The 17,424-nt window shown below is 45.7% G+C and overlaps 1 long non-coding RNA gene across 1 annotated transcript in view; it reads right to left on the bottom strand.

Annotated features, from left to right (window-relative positions):
* LOC133049518 (uncharacterized) overlaps positions 1-17,424 on the bottom strand; it is a 304,845-nt gene that overhangs the window by 155,367 nt on the left and 132,054 nt on the right. Inside the window, exon 2 of the long non-coding RNA XR_009691348.1 lies at positions 14,448-14,542. This is a non-coding gene — a long non-coding RNA (uncharacterized LOC133049518). The remainder of the gene's footprint in view (positions 1-14,447; positions 14,543-17,424) is intronic.

Raw genomic sequence — 17,424 nt, 5'->3', positions numbered from 1 at the left:
TGAGCATCTATATTGTACCACGCAGTACTAGAGATTCAATAATAAGTCATGGTCCAGACCTCTAAGAGCTTCTAGTATAAAAAAAATTGGTACCCATATATCACCCCATATTATATAGAATATAGTAGGCAGTCAACCTGTTCCTGCCTCCTAGTTGTGGTGGGGGTGGGGTGCTTGGGGGCACCAGCAACAACATAGCCAAAAAAGAAGTTAAAGTACTGGCAAATGTAAAGGAAGAAAAGATCCTCTTAGTCCATGAATACCCTCCCTTTCTTCCTGAAACTCTGGCTTCTGACCTGCCCAATTACCTCCATTTTTAGTAAGCAGGTTAGGGTTGGTTAGCTGGGATGATTTCACTGGGTTCTAAACTTCCAAGAATTTCTTACATTAAAAAAAAAAAACAAGTGACCTATATCTTCTGGGTCATCTGCAAGATTTGGCATATATGCCTTCTATTCCTTGGCCAAGCAAGAAAGGGAGTCAAGCCAAAACAGACTGCTGGCCCAGAAGACATCCATGCCAGAGCAGGCACCACCAGTGGGATGGCCCAATGAAGGCTGGTGGTGGCTGAGGCGGGCTTGCTGGTCAAAATTGCTATATGTCAAATAGTCCCACTCCTTTGTGTTAAGGGGTAGGGAAGGCTTGTCACATGGAGCCACGTGACAAGTTTTACCCAATGGGTTGGAAGCAGAAGAATGTGCATTGGTCACTTCTAGACCAAGAGTGTAACTGCAAGAGTGAAACCCTGAAGCTCCATTGCCCAATATGGCAGCCACCAGCCAAGTGTGGTTACCGAGCACTGGAAATGTGGCTGGTCCAAACTGAGATGTGCTATAAGCATAAAATACTCATGGGGAAATTATAACATGGGGCTAAATAAAAGACATTATCAAAATTAATTTCATCTGAATCATCTTCATTTTGCCTTTTTAATGAGGCTCCTAGAAAAATTATATATGCAACTTGAATTATATTTCTATTGGACAGCACTGCCTTGGAGTTTTTTTCTCCTCTTCTACAGTGACTGGGACTTTGCCAGATATGGTTACCCCTGATGACCAGGGTCCTGAGGTGGGAATGACAATGATGTCAAGAGAGTCCTGCAACCCTCAAAGCACATGCAGCACAAGCAAGAAATAAACCTTTAATTAATCTAAGCAACTAAGATCGGCTTTGCCCATTACTGCGGCATGACCCAGTCTATTCTGACTGATACAAGGATGAAGACGCTGGGAGTCAGTCGGGGTGGAGGTGGGGTAGGACATGCAGTAGGAAACGGGCACAGGGGAGATGTTTCTCATGCCACGTCTTGTCTGTACTCATCTCTGCACATGTGTAAAAACATGTGCACGCACACACGCACACACACATCCCTGTTTATTTTCTACAGGAGTCAAGACCTGAAACACTTGTTTTGCCCAGTGACACTTCAGACCCACCAGTGTCAGATGAGCTGCATGGATCTTATATGGGCTTCTCTGATAGCTCAGTTGGTAAAGAATCTGCCTGCAATGCAGGAGACCCCAGTTGGGTTCCTGGGTCGGGAAGATCCACTAGAGAAGGGATAGGCTACCCAGTCCAGTATTCTTGGGCTTTCCTTGTGGCTCAACTGGTAAAGAATCCACCTGCAATGCAGGAGACCTGGGTTGGATCCCTGGGTTGGGAAGATCCCCTGGAGAAGGGAAAGGCTACCCACTCCAGTAATCTGGCCTGGAGAATTCCATGGACTGTACAGTCCATGGGTCTGCAAAGAGTCAGACTTGACTGAGTGACGTTCACTTCACTTTTCTGTGGGGACTGTTAACATTTGGGTTGTCGGCTTCTCTGTGTAGCATCCACCTGTGCTGGCACGTTTTTGGCTCATGCCTGCCCATGGAACCACGCCTGATATTTTACTTCTAGGGCAGACCATCACCAGAATGCCACATTCAACCTGTGTCCTTGATTCAATCAGGACCCACAGTGATAGTGCAGGGAAAAATGATCCTGAGATGAACATCTGAAGGGAATTCTGAGAAGGGTGCCCTGCCACCTCAGGGTGAACTTCCGGTCTTCAGTGAACACTGCGGAAGAGGGATCATAAAGTCCTGTTGTGAAGGAGGTGTGAGTGATGTTTCCAAAGATAAACTTGCCAAGAACCAGAAGTCCAGATTCCTTTACCATTCACCTATCTGCTACTGTCCTCATTCCCTGCTTCCATGACAGGTGTTTTAGCTACAACAGAACATTTAATTAACAGTGGTTCAAAATAGGAAATTTCTTTTTCACACAAAAAGAGGTTCAGGGATAGTGAGTCCAGGGCTAGAGTAGTGATTCAACAAAGGCATTAAGGACCCAGACTCCACTCATCTTTCCTTTCACCTTCCGAAGCAAGCTGGCACGCTACCTCATGGTTGTGAGATGGCTGCTTCAGCTCCGGCATCATGTCTACCTTCCAGATGGGAAGAAGAAAAGGGTAGGAAGTAGCTTCAGTTTCATCCCTGTGGCACAAAATGTAGAACAGGTGTCCAGTCCTCACACTTGGGGAAGAAGGGTCATATTTCAGAGAGGTGTGTACCTTCTTCTCCTAAATCCACAGGCCTTGATTCAGGGCTTCATCAGCTGGGAACCTTTTTGAAATTTTTGTGTTTAGAGGGATCTTTTTTGTAATATGCACAAAAGCACTGTTTATGCTGGTGGACTTGGACCTAGTAGCCTTGGTTGAAGGGCCTCTGCCTCACACCCTCCAAGGATGCCCCTAGGCAGCTGTAATGTTCACTTTTCCTGTAAAAGTGACCAACAGTTTGGAAAACAGTGCCTTGGGGTTAGAGTGTGTAGCCCACGGTGGGTCATCCCCACACGATCTCCAGCCCTATGTTCATCCTGATCCCCATCTCTTGCCCACAAACATCACCACCACCACCATCCAGGAACACAACAGGTTCTTACTGATCCTTATGGCAGCAGTTCATTCCCACCAAAATCTTAGCAGATAGTGACCAAGAATTATTGGGAGCCCCTGATACTAAGAGGCCACCATGGAAGTAGCAAAGCTTTTCCTGGCACTCCAGGGCCAAGGGCAGTGATGGGGCGGAGAGAAGAGGGTGGCTCTCTGGAGGCAGGCTGTCTCACTCCTGCTACCCCACTGCCAATTCTGGTTCGGTTCCAGAGGTCGGACAGGGTTTTCTGCCACCCGTCCCTCCCCCGCCCACTCTGAGCGGGAAGTGGGACCCATTCCATAAACACAACTCTCACAAATGGCATTTCTGGCTGGGAAAACTGCCCTGCAGCAAAAAGAGCTGGAGCTAATTTAGTGCTCACTTCTCATCAGCTGAAATGTTTTTATTTTGGGAGCAAATTGGTGAGCCATAATTATTATTGATCTCTGTGACAGCAATCAGAGAAAGCGTTCGTGTACCCTCGAAAGAGCAGGACCAGAAATAGATGCAGTGTCTCTCCCAACCAGTCAGAGCTTCTACTTGCTCTAAATTGATTTTAGAGCTGACGTGCCATTTAAAGAAAAATAATGATAATAAAGTTCTACAGAGTGAATCTGGACATCCTAATCCCGCCCCTGTCAGTATTTATGGAGCACCCGCTGAGGTCTAGCTATACAGTCTTAAGAGAACAGTCTTACCTGACTTTCAACAGATGGGTGTTAATGGGATATTTATTTACAGAGCAAAATTAAATTGGAGCTGCATCTTAATGCACAATTTACATAATCAGCTTTGTTCTGAACTGATGAGCTGTTTTCCATAGCACTTGGGACCCTTCAGTCACAGCTGCCTCAAAGCCACAGCCACTGAGAATGGAGATTAAACAGCTTCCTCAAGCCAGAAGTCTTGATGAGGATCTATTCACCCATACCAGAGACCTCATCATTTCTCTACACACTGGCAAAGGATCAAAGATCCATGTTCATTTCTTGCCACCATTTGGCACCAAAAGAAAGATGTTCAGTTTGCATTTGGAAACCATTACAGTCATGGATAATCTCACCTTCACGTCTGTAAAGTTTATGGCATTTCAATTTCTTAATGCCTCACACTCCAAACAACACACATAATTACCAATGAACCACACCGTGTGCCTGGGGAGCCTGGAGGAAATCTAATGATGAATTTCACTGTAATATCTGTGCACAGAAAGCTGGTTTCCAGGAGAGCGGATCATAGCAAGACGGATTCAGAGCCTGGAGGGATACAGGGAGTAAATGCCCAAGGCGAGAGAACTGAATCCTCAATAAGGACCTGTCATCTCCTTACCTGACCCCAGCCCAATGGCAGTGTGTTGGCCAAATACTTCCTTGTCTTTCCAACCCATCTGATCTGCACCAGCTGCCTAGTGGACAGCGTTGCCCCTGAGAGACATCAGAGCAGTGAACACTTGCTGGAAACTCAAGCTCTTTCAGTATGCTCTGTGTAATCCTTAAGAGACAGCAATCATCACCGGCCCTTACCATCCTTTACAGATGAGAGAATTGAGCCCCAGAAAAGGTAAGTAATTAGCCCCCAGCCCCCTAGTGCATTAAATCAAGTAACCAGAACGTGAACTCAGTCTGTCTCCAGAGCACAAGGCACTTACTCACCCTGCTGTACTCAGCCTCCTGGAGCAAACAGCACAGATGGTTCCACTCGCAGACCTGAGGTTCCCAGAACAGAAATCAGAGGAGGCCGAAAAATGAGGCTTCTATCGCCCAGGGCTGTATTTGCTAACCTCGATTCTTACCTTGGGCAAACAAAAAGTCCTTATAGGAAAGGTTGATGTAAATTATTTATTTATCCGTTCATTCATTTATTCATTACAGTATGGCTTGTAAGCTATAGTTAAGACATAATAGGTCAAAGTCATACCCCCTGGGGAACAAGCAATATACACCACTGGGATCTCTACAAATTTGGGATTTCGTGATGTCATCTGGTTACCTAAATAAACTTCAGTTCTAACAGAAAGATCTGTATATAGGAAACACTCCTAAAAGTCACTGAGCTTATTAGAGACAACCAAATGCGGGAGGAGAAATACTCACTTGGTGGGGTGGGGGCCGGCGGGGGGTTCTATAGATTCTTCCACTCTCTAGGCATAAGACCCACGTGGACCTGAGTTTCAGGGTGGGATAAGTGGCTATCAACATCTGTTCACTCTTAAACGCCTAACTCAGTTCCACTGCGGACTCCACACTCGCTCTAGGGTGATCCAGAAACAAACAGATGAGAGCAGGAAGGTGCTCAGTTTCCCCAGGGCGTCCAGGAAGGTGAGCCCTGCACAAGATACAAAACGAGGAAAGGTCAGACTCTGACTTCTCACTCGGGTACCCTTCCATGATTCCGTCTGTGGGGGACCCACGGTCTTCAGCTAAACATGCTCCAGTCCTTCACCCTGTAGTGCTCCATGTATCAGACCATTCCTGCCTCTTACTGCTTTACTAAAATTGGCCTCATCTGTCCCCTTCCCCAAGGATCCTGCTCTCCATCCTCTGATAGTGGGCACTAAAAGTTTAGGTGACCTTTTGCAGAGATAGTTAGCTTTTCATTAGGAGCCCTCTCAAGGTACAGTGGGCCTCCCAGGCGGCTCAGTGGTAAAGAATCCACCTGCCATTACAGGACACCTGAGTCCAATCCCTGGATCAGGAAGATCCCCTGAAGAAGTAAATGGCAACCCACTCCAGTATTCTTGCCTGGAGAATCCCATGGACAGAGGAGCCTGGCGGGCTGTAGTCCACAGGGCTGCAAAAGAGTTGGACATGACTGCGTGACTAAACAACAATAACAACAACAAGAGATACAGTGCTTAAATCTCAGTTGTGTTTCTAATGGTGTCAATTTCAGGCCAAGGCAGCAACTTGGGTGAATGAAAAAAAAAGAGAGAGATGACCACTTCAGTAGATTGAAGTGGCCCCCCCAAATTATGTACGTGTTCTAACACCCAGAAACTGTGGAGGTGACCTTATTTTGAAAAGGAGTCTTTATAAATATAATTAAGTTAGGATCTCAGGAGAAAATCTTCCTGGATTACCCAGAGGGCTCCTACATGCAGTAACAAATTCTTACAATAAATAGCAGGCTGAGTGCCGAAGAATTAAAGCTTCTGAATTGTGGTGTTAGAGAAGACTCTTGAGAGTCCCTTGAACAGCAAGAAGATCAAACTAGTCAATCCTAAAGGAAATCAACCCAATGAATATTCACTGGAAGGATGGATGCTGAAGCTGAAGCTCCAATACTCTGGCCACTTGATGCGAAGAGCTGACTCCTTAGAAAAGACCCTGATGCTGGGAAAGAGCGAAGGCAGGAGAAGGGAATGACAGAGGATGAGATGGTTGGATGGCATCACTGACTCAACGCACATGAGTTTGAGCAAACCCTGGGAGACGGTGAAGGATAGGGGAGCCTAGCATGCTGCAGTCCATGGGGTCGCCAAGAGTCGGACACGACTGAGGGACTGAACAATAATATGAGAAACAGAGGAGACACAGACACAGAGGAGAACACCATGAAAAGACGGAGGCAGAGATTGGGGTGATGAAGTCACAAGCCAAGAAGCACCTGGAGCTACCAGAACCTGGAAAAGACAAGGAAGGATTCTCCCCTCGTGAGCTTTCAGACTTTAGACACACACTTGGACAACTGTCTCCCAGGGGGCAGCCCAGTATTCTTTGTGGCATGCCTCCCTACCAAACCCACATGCCTACGGTGGGAAGAAAGTGTGTTAGTCGCTTAGTCATATCTGACTCTTGGCGACCGGGTAGACTGTAGCCTGCCAGGCTCCTCTGTCCAGGGGATTCTCTAGGCAAGAATACTGGAGTGGGTTGCCATTCCCTTCTCTAGGGGATCTTCCTGATTGAACATGGGTCTCTCACACGGCAGATAGATTCTTTACAGTCTGAGCTACCGGGGAAGCCCATGGTGGGAAGAATGTGGGGAGCAAAGACCAATATTCTTGCGACCCCAGATTGGGAGGGTAGATTCTGAGAAATAAAATATCTAGCACCAGGACCTTAAGAGAGAAAGTCACAATTTCCTAAGATACTGGAGAAAAGGTTTAACATAACAGAGGGGATTAATGGGATCAAGAAATAATGGAATTAAAATGAGAAAAGGCACGCTTGGGCAAATTCACGACTGCAAGAACTAAAATTAGACTGTGCAATGATTTCTATAGGTGGATGATGGAAGACTTGTCACTCAGCACATTTAAGGCTAAATCAGTCTGCAGGAGGCAAATAGGAGATACGAGATGCATCACCCAGGCCGTTATTCAAATGATTCAGAAAGAAAAAGAAAACCACTCTTTGGGACTAAACCAGTTCTCTCTGAAAAAAAGAAATCTGCATTTGATCTTCATGGGGATGGAATTTACCTGGCAATTGCTTGCCTACTTTTTTGTATAAACCCAGATTTTGAAATGCATTTAACTTTCTCTGGAGTGCCTTGTTGAGGTCAGGAAAACATGCTCTGCCAGCAAGACAATCAAATCACCATAAAGACAGTTTCAACAGATTCCAAGAGCTCTGGGAACCAAAGGTCTCTGTCTAGGGTGCTCTGAGAGGTGAAATGCAGGCAGGGGGAGTTTGTGAGCAGGGACCATGGCTCCCTTGCAGCCTCATCATCTTTCTCCACCCCCCTCAACCACACAACAGGGGGGATTATTCTGAGGGCCATGATGCCATTGCTTGGAGGATCCCAGCCCTGTGGAGTCATCTGACCAACCTCCTGGGCCACAGCGGGTTCCTTTGTGGGAGGAGGCGGGAGGGGGAGTGACCCCTCCCTGCCCCATCCTCCCAGAATTCAGTCCCGATTGTCCTCCCCACTGAGGCTGAGCCAGGGACTGTTCTTTGCCTTCCTCAAAATCAGATTTTACCCCTGCTTTGCACAAGCTCCTTTACTGGAATGAGCAATTCCCATCAGCAAGGAGTCCTCCTCCGTTCTGCTTGCTTGTATCACGTGTTTGCCTGCCCTCCCCTGCCTCCATTCTGAGCCCGCCTCCACTCACCTTCTGCCTGGATGCTCAGCTCAGCCACACTGGCGTCCTGCCTCAGGGCCTTTGAACATGCCATTCCCCTGCCAGGAAAAGTGTCCCCTACCCATTTCTAACTTTGTAGCTCCTCCTCTCCATTCTGATCTCAGCTTGGACATCTCAAAGGGGCCTTTCACTCTGGTTTCCAATCAGCTCATGAGGACCTTGGAAGTTGTCCATCCTCACAAGGAAAAACTTTACAATCTGAAAATCAACAACTCTTCTCTGTCTGCCAAGAACTGAGGTCTCAGGGAAAACCACTGCCCCTGAACTGCAGAGACAGAGAGAAGATAACAGAGAACCACAAATTACAGGAGCAGAAACGCCCCTGAGAACCAGTGCTGAGACAGGAGTCTCTGAGCTGTAACTGATGAGTCTCTGGAGGCTCTGAGTGGATCACTCTGAGAGGGACCCAGTCTTGGGGGAACCCTCACACTCTCCTGAGTTTCAGGAGCTCCTGCAGATTTTCCTAGTGAAGATCAAAGAAAAATCCTCTCCGGCTTCCAGCAGGGAGAAGGGAAAGGTAGCCACTGTGAAATACACTGGAACACTCTGTTCTTCTTAAGGAGGTCTGCCCTCAGGAGGAACTGTTTCGCTAGCACCTAACCTGCTGGGGTTTTACCAGAGCCCAGCCTACCTTGGGGAAGGGAAATACTCAGCTGCAGCCCCCTCTAGCCATCCTGTCCCACTTAAAGGGTGGGGGAGCTGGTGAGACACACTTGTGAAGGTCAGACCCCAGAATCGCCAACAGGCTGACACTAGGATAATACAGTGCTTCCTCTCTCCACACCTTCACAACGTGTTAACATATCACATCCCGTATCACAGCTCATTCCGTATCACATCACGTCACATATCACCTCAGTATCACATCACATATCACATCAATATCACATCACATATCACCTCAATATCACATCACATCATATAAACATCACATCTGTATCACATATCACATCAATATCACATCACATATCACAGCTTCCTAACTCATCAGTATACACATCGTATATAAACAGGGGATAACAATAAAGAACATCACATCCCACACCTTATTTAAGCAGTCTCAAAGACGCCTTTCCTGACAATACTGTCTCAAACCATACACAATCTTCAAGTCCACTAGCTCGTTTCCTATTTCTTTCTCCATAGCATTTAGCACTGCCTAAGATCAATAACCTCAGATATGCAAATGATACCACCCTCATGGCAGAAAGTGAAGAGGAACTAAAAAGTCTCTTGATGAGAGAGAAAGAGGAGAGTGAAAAAGTTGGCTTAAAGCTCAACATTCAGAAAACTAAGATCATGGCATTTGGTCCCATCACTTCATGGGAAATGGATGGGGAAACAGTGGAAGCAGTGTTAGACTTTATTTTGGGGGGCTCCAAAATCACTGCAGATGGTGATTGCAGCCATGAAGTTAAAAGACACTTATTCCTTGGAAGGAAAGTTATGACCAACCTAGATAACATATTAAAAAGCAGAGACATTACTTTGCCAACAAAGGTTTGCCTTGTCAAGGCTATGGTTTTTCCAGTGGCCATATATGAATGTGAGAGTTGGACTGAGGAGAAAGCGGAGCGCTGAAAAATTGATGCTTTTGAACTGTGGTGTTGGAGAAGACTCTTGAGAGTCCCTTGGACTGCAAAGAGATCAGTCCTGGGTGTTCATTGGAAGGACTGACGCTGAAGCTGAAACTCCAGTACTTTGGCCACCTCATGCGAAGAGTTGAGTCATTGGAAAAGACCCTGATGCTGGGAGGGATCAGGGGCAGGAGGAGAAGGGGACGACAGAGGATGAGATGGTTGGATGGCATCACTGACTCAATGGACATGAGTTTGAGTAAACTCCAGGAGTTGGTGATGGACAGGGAGGCCTGGCGTGCTGCAATTCATGGGGTCACGAGGAGTCGGACACGACTGAACGACTGAACTGAAGATCACTTAGCGTAGGAAATGGCAACTCACTTGAGTATTCTTTCCTGGGAATTTTCATGGACACAGGAGCCTGGCAGACTATAGTCCATGGGATTGAAAAGAGTAGGATGTAACTGAGTGACTGAGCACATACAAGATCACCCTGCTTTATATGATTACTTGTTTGTTTGTTTCTTCACTGGAATATAAGCTCCATGACTACCCTGCTCCTCAGTGAAACTCCAGTCCCTATAACAAAACTGGAACAGCTTTAGGCGTTTAGAAAACACCTGATGAATGACTGAATAACTGAATAAAGAGAAGCTCACTGATATATGCCTCCCCAGCACATATATGCCTTTCTCACTCATGACGTATATTTTGATCAGTTCCTCTTCTTTGTTTTGGATATTTTTAAGATGCTTTTCATTTTCTTGGAAAAAAATAATATATATACACACACATATAAAATGTGTATATGGTTTGTGGGGGTGGAGGAGGAGAGGATGGGAGGTATGGAGAGAGTAACACGGAAACTTAAATTACCATATGTAAAATAGATAGCCAACGGGAATTTGCTGTACGGCTCAGGGAACTGAAACTAAGGCTGATAACAACCTAGAGCGGCGGGATGGGGAGGGAGGTGGGAGGGGTGTGCAAGTGGGAGGGGACATGGGTAAACCTATGGCTGACTCATGCTGATGTCTGGTAGAAATCAATGCAATACTGCAAAGCCATTATCCTTCAATTAAAAATAAATCAATCAAAGAAACCAAAAATATGTGCATAGATATGTATATACCTTATGTGTACACTGTATTCCAGCTCATGATGATGAATGAAAACAACACAGCTACACACATGCATGATCTTCAAAACTGTTTGCACATTGAAGTGATGTCAGTCATAGCCACTGGGCAGTCTCTATCTTATTCACAGACACGCAGAAAGAAGAGAGTTAGTAGCTTGGAGTAAGACTTAGCTTAGAGTAAGATTTCTGGTTATTTTCCCCGTCATATCCATAATAGTATTTTTTGTCATAGTGCCACTTGCTCTGTTTAAAACAGATTTTTTTTTTTCAGTACATTGCAGTACACCAATTCTTGGATAGTAAAATTTGTTAAGTTGGAGAATGCCTAGTTAGTTTGAACATTAGCAAAGCCTGGTTCCCCTGGTGACTCAGCAGTTAAGAGTCCAGTTGCCAATGTAGGAGACACGGGTTTGATCCTTGGGGCAGGAAGATGCCCTGGAGAAGGAAATGGCAATCCACTCTAGTACTCTTGTTTGGGAAATCTCATAGACAGAGGAGCCGGGCAGGCTACAGTCCATGGGGTCACAAAGAGTCAAACATGACTTAGCAACTAAATATCAACAACAGTGGAGCCCCCAGGATCGGGAAGCTGAGTTAGGCTGTGATGATCACATGTTCCCTTGCTGACGCTGTAAGGATCTGCTGAACCAAGCAGATGGTGTCCAGACGTGCTCTCTGGTTATACCATCCCGCAGTATACCATACTCATCCAGGTATGCTAACTCCTCCCTACCAAGAGGGCCCCTTCATCAAAACTCACTGCTGCACTCTCTCTGTCCTCTTTGTGACTCAAATACCCAGAAGCATCACTGCCTCCCTCGTTGACCTTTGCTCCACTAAGAAAGATCAGGAAAGTAAAGAGGCCACTGTGACTCAACCCTGCTGTCCTAGTAAGGCTGTCCACGGAGAACATCTCCATCGTGAAGACCTCAGGACACAGAGCCCTACTTCTGCAGCTGCTGGGCTTCACAAGCCAGATTTCTAAAGGGAGCATGTCCTCCAAACTCAAGTGTGTGTGTATGTATGTGTGTGTTCCAGATCAAGACGTGGGACTTCCCTGGTGGTCAAGTGACTGAGAATCCACCTGCCGATGCAGGGGATACAGGTTTGATCCCTGGCCCAGGAGGATTCTGCATCCTGAGAGGCAACTAAGCCTCCCACACCTGAGAGCCCGTGCTCTGCCACAAGGGAAGCCACCAGAAAGAGAAGCCCACACACAGCAACTAGAGAGTAGCCCCAGCTCACCGAAATGAGGGAATGAGGGAAAGCCCGTGTGTAGCAACAAAGATCCAGCACAGCCAAAAACAAATAAATGCTTAAAAAAAAAAAAAGCGAGACTTTCATACATTGTCTCTCCAACTAGCAGCAACGTTCCCTAATCTGGACTCCATCCCAGTCTCTGTACACATATGTAATCTAGGAAGTGGTTGTTTTCTGCCAACTAGTAGTCTACAAACCTTAACAACTAAAACAACATGAAACTCTGGGGGCAGCGGCAGAGGCAACGACATAGACCCCAGTGTGTCTCAGAGTTGGGCGGTTGCCTGTCTGATGTAGCAATTCTCACTTCTCTGCCCTCCTGCTTGCGGGTTTGTTTCTCATCTGCTGCTGTTAAACACAATAAGACTGCTGAGATCAGAGAAGAGTGTTCAGTCGTATCAGCTTTTGATGCCACTGACTTCAGCATTCTGATAATTTGGACTTGACGTAATCCAGTGCTGGGGGACACTTGAGATCAGACCTCATTAGCAAAAGGAAGGAAAGCTTTTGGTTTTTAGCTATACTGTCAGCAGATGAATGTGTGTGGAACCTCTCTTCCAAGTTGTCTCTTGCGTTGCTTATTTACTGAGCACCTACTGTGTGCCAGACACCATGCCAAGCAGGAGGAATTCCTAGATGATTAAAATTGTCTTGAAGGAATTCTCAGGCTAAGAGGAGGGACAGATACAAAACCAAACTACATGGTAGTATGGTGAATGATTTGATAAAGAAATATTCATGGGGAATTCCCTGGTGGTCCAGTAGTTGGTTAGGACTCCAACCTCTCACTGCTTAGGGCCCTGATTAGGGAGCTAAAATCCCACAAACTGTGTAGCTTGGCCAAAACATTTAAGAGAAAAAACAATGATAACAACAAAAAACTCATGGCCAAGGGTTCAGTGAGGATACAAAAGATGGTCATTGGACTAAACTTAAATTTCCAAGAAGGCTTCCTAACACAGATGATTCTTGAATTGAGTCTTAAAGGGTGATTGAGAATTGCAAGATAGAAAGGCATACAAGATACAAAAGAATGTTTCAGCTACAGAGAACTGTGTGGGCAAAGAATGATACCAAGACAGGAGCTGAAGAAAGGAGCTTGGATTTTCTTTCATAAGTTTTTTTGCATCATGGTATGGGCTACAGTCCATAGGGTCGCAGAGTCAGACATGACTGAAGGGACTTAGCAGGCACACACGTGTGGTAAATGGCATCTGTGTAAAATACAGGGCTTCCCCGGTGGCTCAGCTGGGAAGAAGCTGCCTGCAATGTGGGAGACCTGGGTTTGATCCCTGGGTTGGGAAGATCCCTTGGAGGAGGAAATGGCAACCCATTCCAGTATTCTTGCCTGAAGAATTCCACAGACAGAGGAGCATGGGGGGCTACAGTCCACCGGGTCACAAAGAGCTGGACACGACTCAGCAACTGAGCACACACTCTGGCTAGAGTGCAGAAAGGATTTGCTGATGATCCGACCCCAGTAGATCAGGCATCGTCTGAGGAGGACCGGAGCTGGGTCAGCGGTCTCACAGATCAAGAGTAACAGCCAAGTTCAAGAAACATTAAGGAGGAAAAACTGGCCTAATTTGGCGATTTACTACATGGGGAAAAGAAGGGAGAAAACTCGGTCTAGTTTTCTGGTTTCTAGCCTGGATATTGAACAAATGTGTAAATACACAAGTCCACTTTGTCCAAAAGATTAAGATCTTTCCCCTTTAATCACATCACACAAAGAGAACGACAGGGCCTGCTTGTTTGCTTTTTTTTAAGATTTCTGACTTCAGACAAGCAAAGAAAACACTGAGGCCTTTTGGCATCCTCTCTTCCTTCCCCAGTTCCTATCTGATTATCACAGCCAATACTCTGAAACAGAATTTTTTTAAAAAATTGTTTAAGAAGTTTGGCTTCCTGTGTGACAGCCTGATATTAAACTCTCCTTAGCTTGGGGCGACCTCTCCATCTGTCAGATCTTCGAACGCTGCAAGGGGCCTTCGTCAGCATAAGCAGCCTCTTTGCTTCCATTCTTCCCAAGACTTCAGGTCTCGAGATAACGGTGTGGGTCTCAAATCTTCCAGACGACCCTGAGATTAACAAAGCTAGCCACTTAGGCATTGTCGATTCATCACACTGTATAGCTCTAGGGAGCACATCTCTGAATACTTCTAAATCGGGGTGGCTTTAAACACACCAAATGGCAACATCAATGTTTCTTGGAGATGCACAAAAGAGTTCAGAAAGCCACACTGCTACATCTACCCTGGACCCAACAGGCCTTTTTCATGCCCCTGGCAGGCCGGACCTTGGATGTTGTTTGCTCTGTAGTCACGAAGCTGTGTCCAGCTCTTCTGCAACCCCATGGACTGTAGCCCACCAGGCTCCTCAGTCCATGGGATTTCCCAGGCAAGAATACTGGAGTGGGTTGCCATTTCCTTCTCCAGGGGATCTTCCCAACCCAGGGATCAAACCTGTGTCTCCTGCATCGCAGGCAGCTTCTTCATCACTGCACCACCTGGGAAGACAGACCTCAAATAGCACTAGCCAATTCTGGATGCTCCAAGAACTGCAAAAAAAAAAAAAAAAAAAAAATTCACCTCCTATAAACCAAACTTATGTTTCTTGAAAAAGAAAGTAAAAATTGCTCAGTCATGTCCAATTCTTTGTGACCCCAGGGACTATACAGTCCATAGAATTCTCCAGGCAAGAAAACTGGAGTGGGTAGCCTATTCCTTCTCCAGGGGATCTTCCCAACCCAGGGATGGAACCCAGGTCTCCCACATTGCAGGCAGGTTCTTTACCAGCTGAGACACAATGTTTCTTACATAACAACAAATGTAATGTACGGATCTTGTTTGGATCAAACAGATAATGGGAGACATTTTATTATGGATATCAGATGATATTCAGGAACTACAGTTAATTTGGATAGGTGTATGATTATAACACAATGAAGTGAAGTGAAAGTCGCTCAGTCGTGTCTGACTCTTTCCAACAGTCCATAGAATTCTCCAGGCCAGAATACTGGAGTGGGTAGCCTTTCCCTTCTCAAGGGATATTCCCAACCCAGAGCTCAAACCCAGGTCTCCTGCATTGCAGGTGGATTCTTTACCAGCTGAGCCACCAGGGAAGCCTGAATTATATTAAAATGTCTACCAGTGATACATCCTGAAACACTTGTGTGACATCCAGGATTTGCGTTGAAAAACTCTACCCAAAAAAAAAAAAAAAAAACAAATCAGAGCAGTAAATGAAGATGGGCTCATTGATCTACAGAAGATGCATAATGGAGGTATAGGGAATTACCATATTTTCTCTCTATATGTATGTGAGAAAATTTCCACTTTATTCTGCTTCTGCTTCAGGCATTGATCACCTATTAGATTTCTCAGCATCACGTTTATCCCAACTTGCATTTATTTTAGCAAGCAAGTGGGGCTGTGTGATTGTCTTCCAAACCATTAACCTTGTTGCATTAATATAATAATCATAGATACCATTACTTAGTGTTTATTACATTCCACACACTAAGTTCACTATTTTGTATACATTAACTTATCCAATCCTCACAATAAATCTGTGTTTAAGAGCACAAAGGCGAGCTCAGATGCTGAATTGAGACAGCTTTTCCAGGACCACCAAAAATCATGCTATACCAACAAAAAAATCCTCAAAAGTATTTGAGGTAGTTTTCTATGAATCGCTCTAACTTCTGTATTTTTAAAGACACACACACAAAAAATATTATTATAATAATGGGTAAAACATATTGAGTGCTTCCAACATAGTCTCTAATAAGCACTTTGCATGTACCATCTCATCTGATTTGCACAATAACCTTTAAGGTATATAGTGGATGTTTAGCGGATGAAGTGCACTGGGGTCCCAATCAAATGCTCCCCTGCATCCTCGTCTGTCAGAGCTCCTGCCTTCAAGAGAGGAAATTCATTTCCATCCCTTGAATCTGGGCTGGCCTTGTGACTTGCTTCCACCTACAGAATGTGGTCAGTAGAAGTAAGGATGGACCAGTTCCAAGCCTAGATTTCAGGAGGCCTTGCTTTCTCTCTATTGGGCCTCTGCTGTGAGACAATGCTTGGAGTAACTTGCTGGAGGATGAGAGACCACATGCCAAAGAGACAAAGGGTTGGAACTGACAGATCCTCCCTGGAAGCAGAGCCACCTAACAATCTGCCAGCCAAGCAAGGTGTGTGGGTGAACTGAGCTACAACCAGAACTGCCCAGCTGAAACCAGCCTAACCAAAGTGGTTCAGCAGCTACGAAATTTTGGAATGGGTTTATGATGCAACAAGAGTTATCTGATATAGCAGGTGTCATGATTTTCTCCAGAAGAAGAAACCATGACAGAGAAAGGTTAAGCGGCTTGCCCAAAGTCACACTATTAGTGGGGGAGCTGAGATAGACAGCCAACAGTCTGACTCTGAAGCCCACGCTGCTGGAGCCCAGAGCTGTTCAGAGTAAAGACTAAGGGGAGAGGTTACTGGGCTCTGACTCCCGGTGGCCCACTCACGACCCAGGAAGATTCATTACAAACACCTGGCAACACAGGCGTCGCCATCTTCCCTAATTACTTTGAGTACAACCTCCCTAGAACTCTGCCTGCCCTTCCCAGAAGAAGGAACCTCCCCTGTCTGGATGTAACCTCCAAGAGACGAGGCAGACGTTTGATTAAATTATGTTGGATTCTGAAGGAGCCCAGTGGGGTCCCTGAGAAGCAGTGATGTGTTAACTGAAGTCAGAATATTCAGAAGAAGATAAACTCGCTTCCACACTTAAGCCGGAGACCCATAGTGAAGTTTTATTGTGTCCTAAAGGCTGTGGGAAGCCAGCGATGAATTTTAAATGAGGAAACAGCATTTTCATATATGAGAAAATCAGTCTGGTTGCAACAGGAAGAACGGACTGAAAGTAACCTTGTCAATAGAGAGATAAACTCAGAGTTGGAGCAGTCACCCAGGGGGAGACATGGCCAGGACTGGGATTACACCCATGGGAACAGAGAGAAGCAGGATTCAAGGGCTATATAGGAAAGAATACCCATAGGGCCTGGTGACTAGCTGAATGAGTGAAGGAAAGGGGAAAAGTGAAGACCACCCAACCATAGGTCCACGAAAAGTGACTGGTAACCAGGAAGTTCTGTTCCCCTTATGGTGTTCTTGAGTGACGACTGACCAATTTTTGAAAAGGGATTAGGACTCAGTGTTTCCATGGTGCAGAGACTTCTGATGGAGTGCTCTGAATCACCCTATTTGTAAAGAATAAAGACACACTTGGAGAGAGAAAATGTCAGAATTAAACAGCCACTTGTCTTGACAGCATCTAAAATAATCTGTCACCTGCTCCTAACTTTGTTCTCAGTTACAAAGGCCATTGTTTGAGTGAACAAAGAGGGTAAGGAATCTGGAAAGAACTGTTTATGCAGAGACACTG

The sequence above is a fragment of the Dama dama genome, chromosome 30 (genome assembly GCF_033118175.1).
Source record: "Dama dama isolate Ldn47 chromosome 30, ASM3311817v1, whole genome shotgun sequence".
NCBI classification, from domain to species: Eukaryota; Metazoa; Chordata; class Mammalia; order Artiodactyla; family Cervidae; genus Dama; species Dama dama.
The sequence above is the reverse complement of the archived record's forward strand: the minus strand, read 5'-3'. Positions and strand labels throughout refer to the sequence as shown.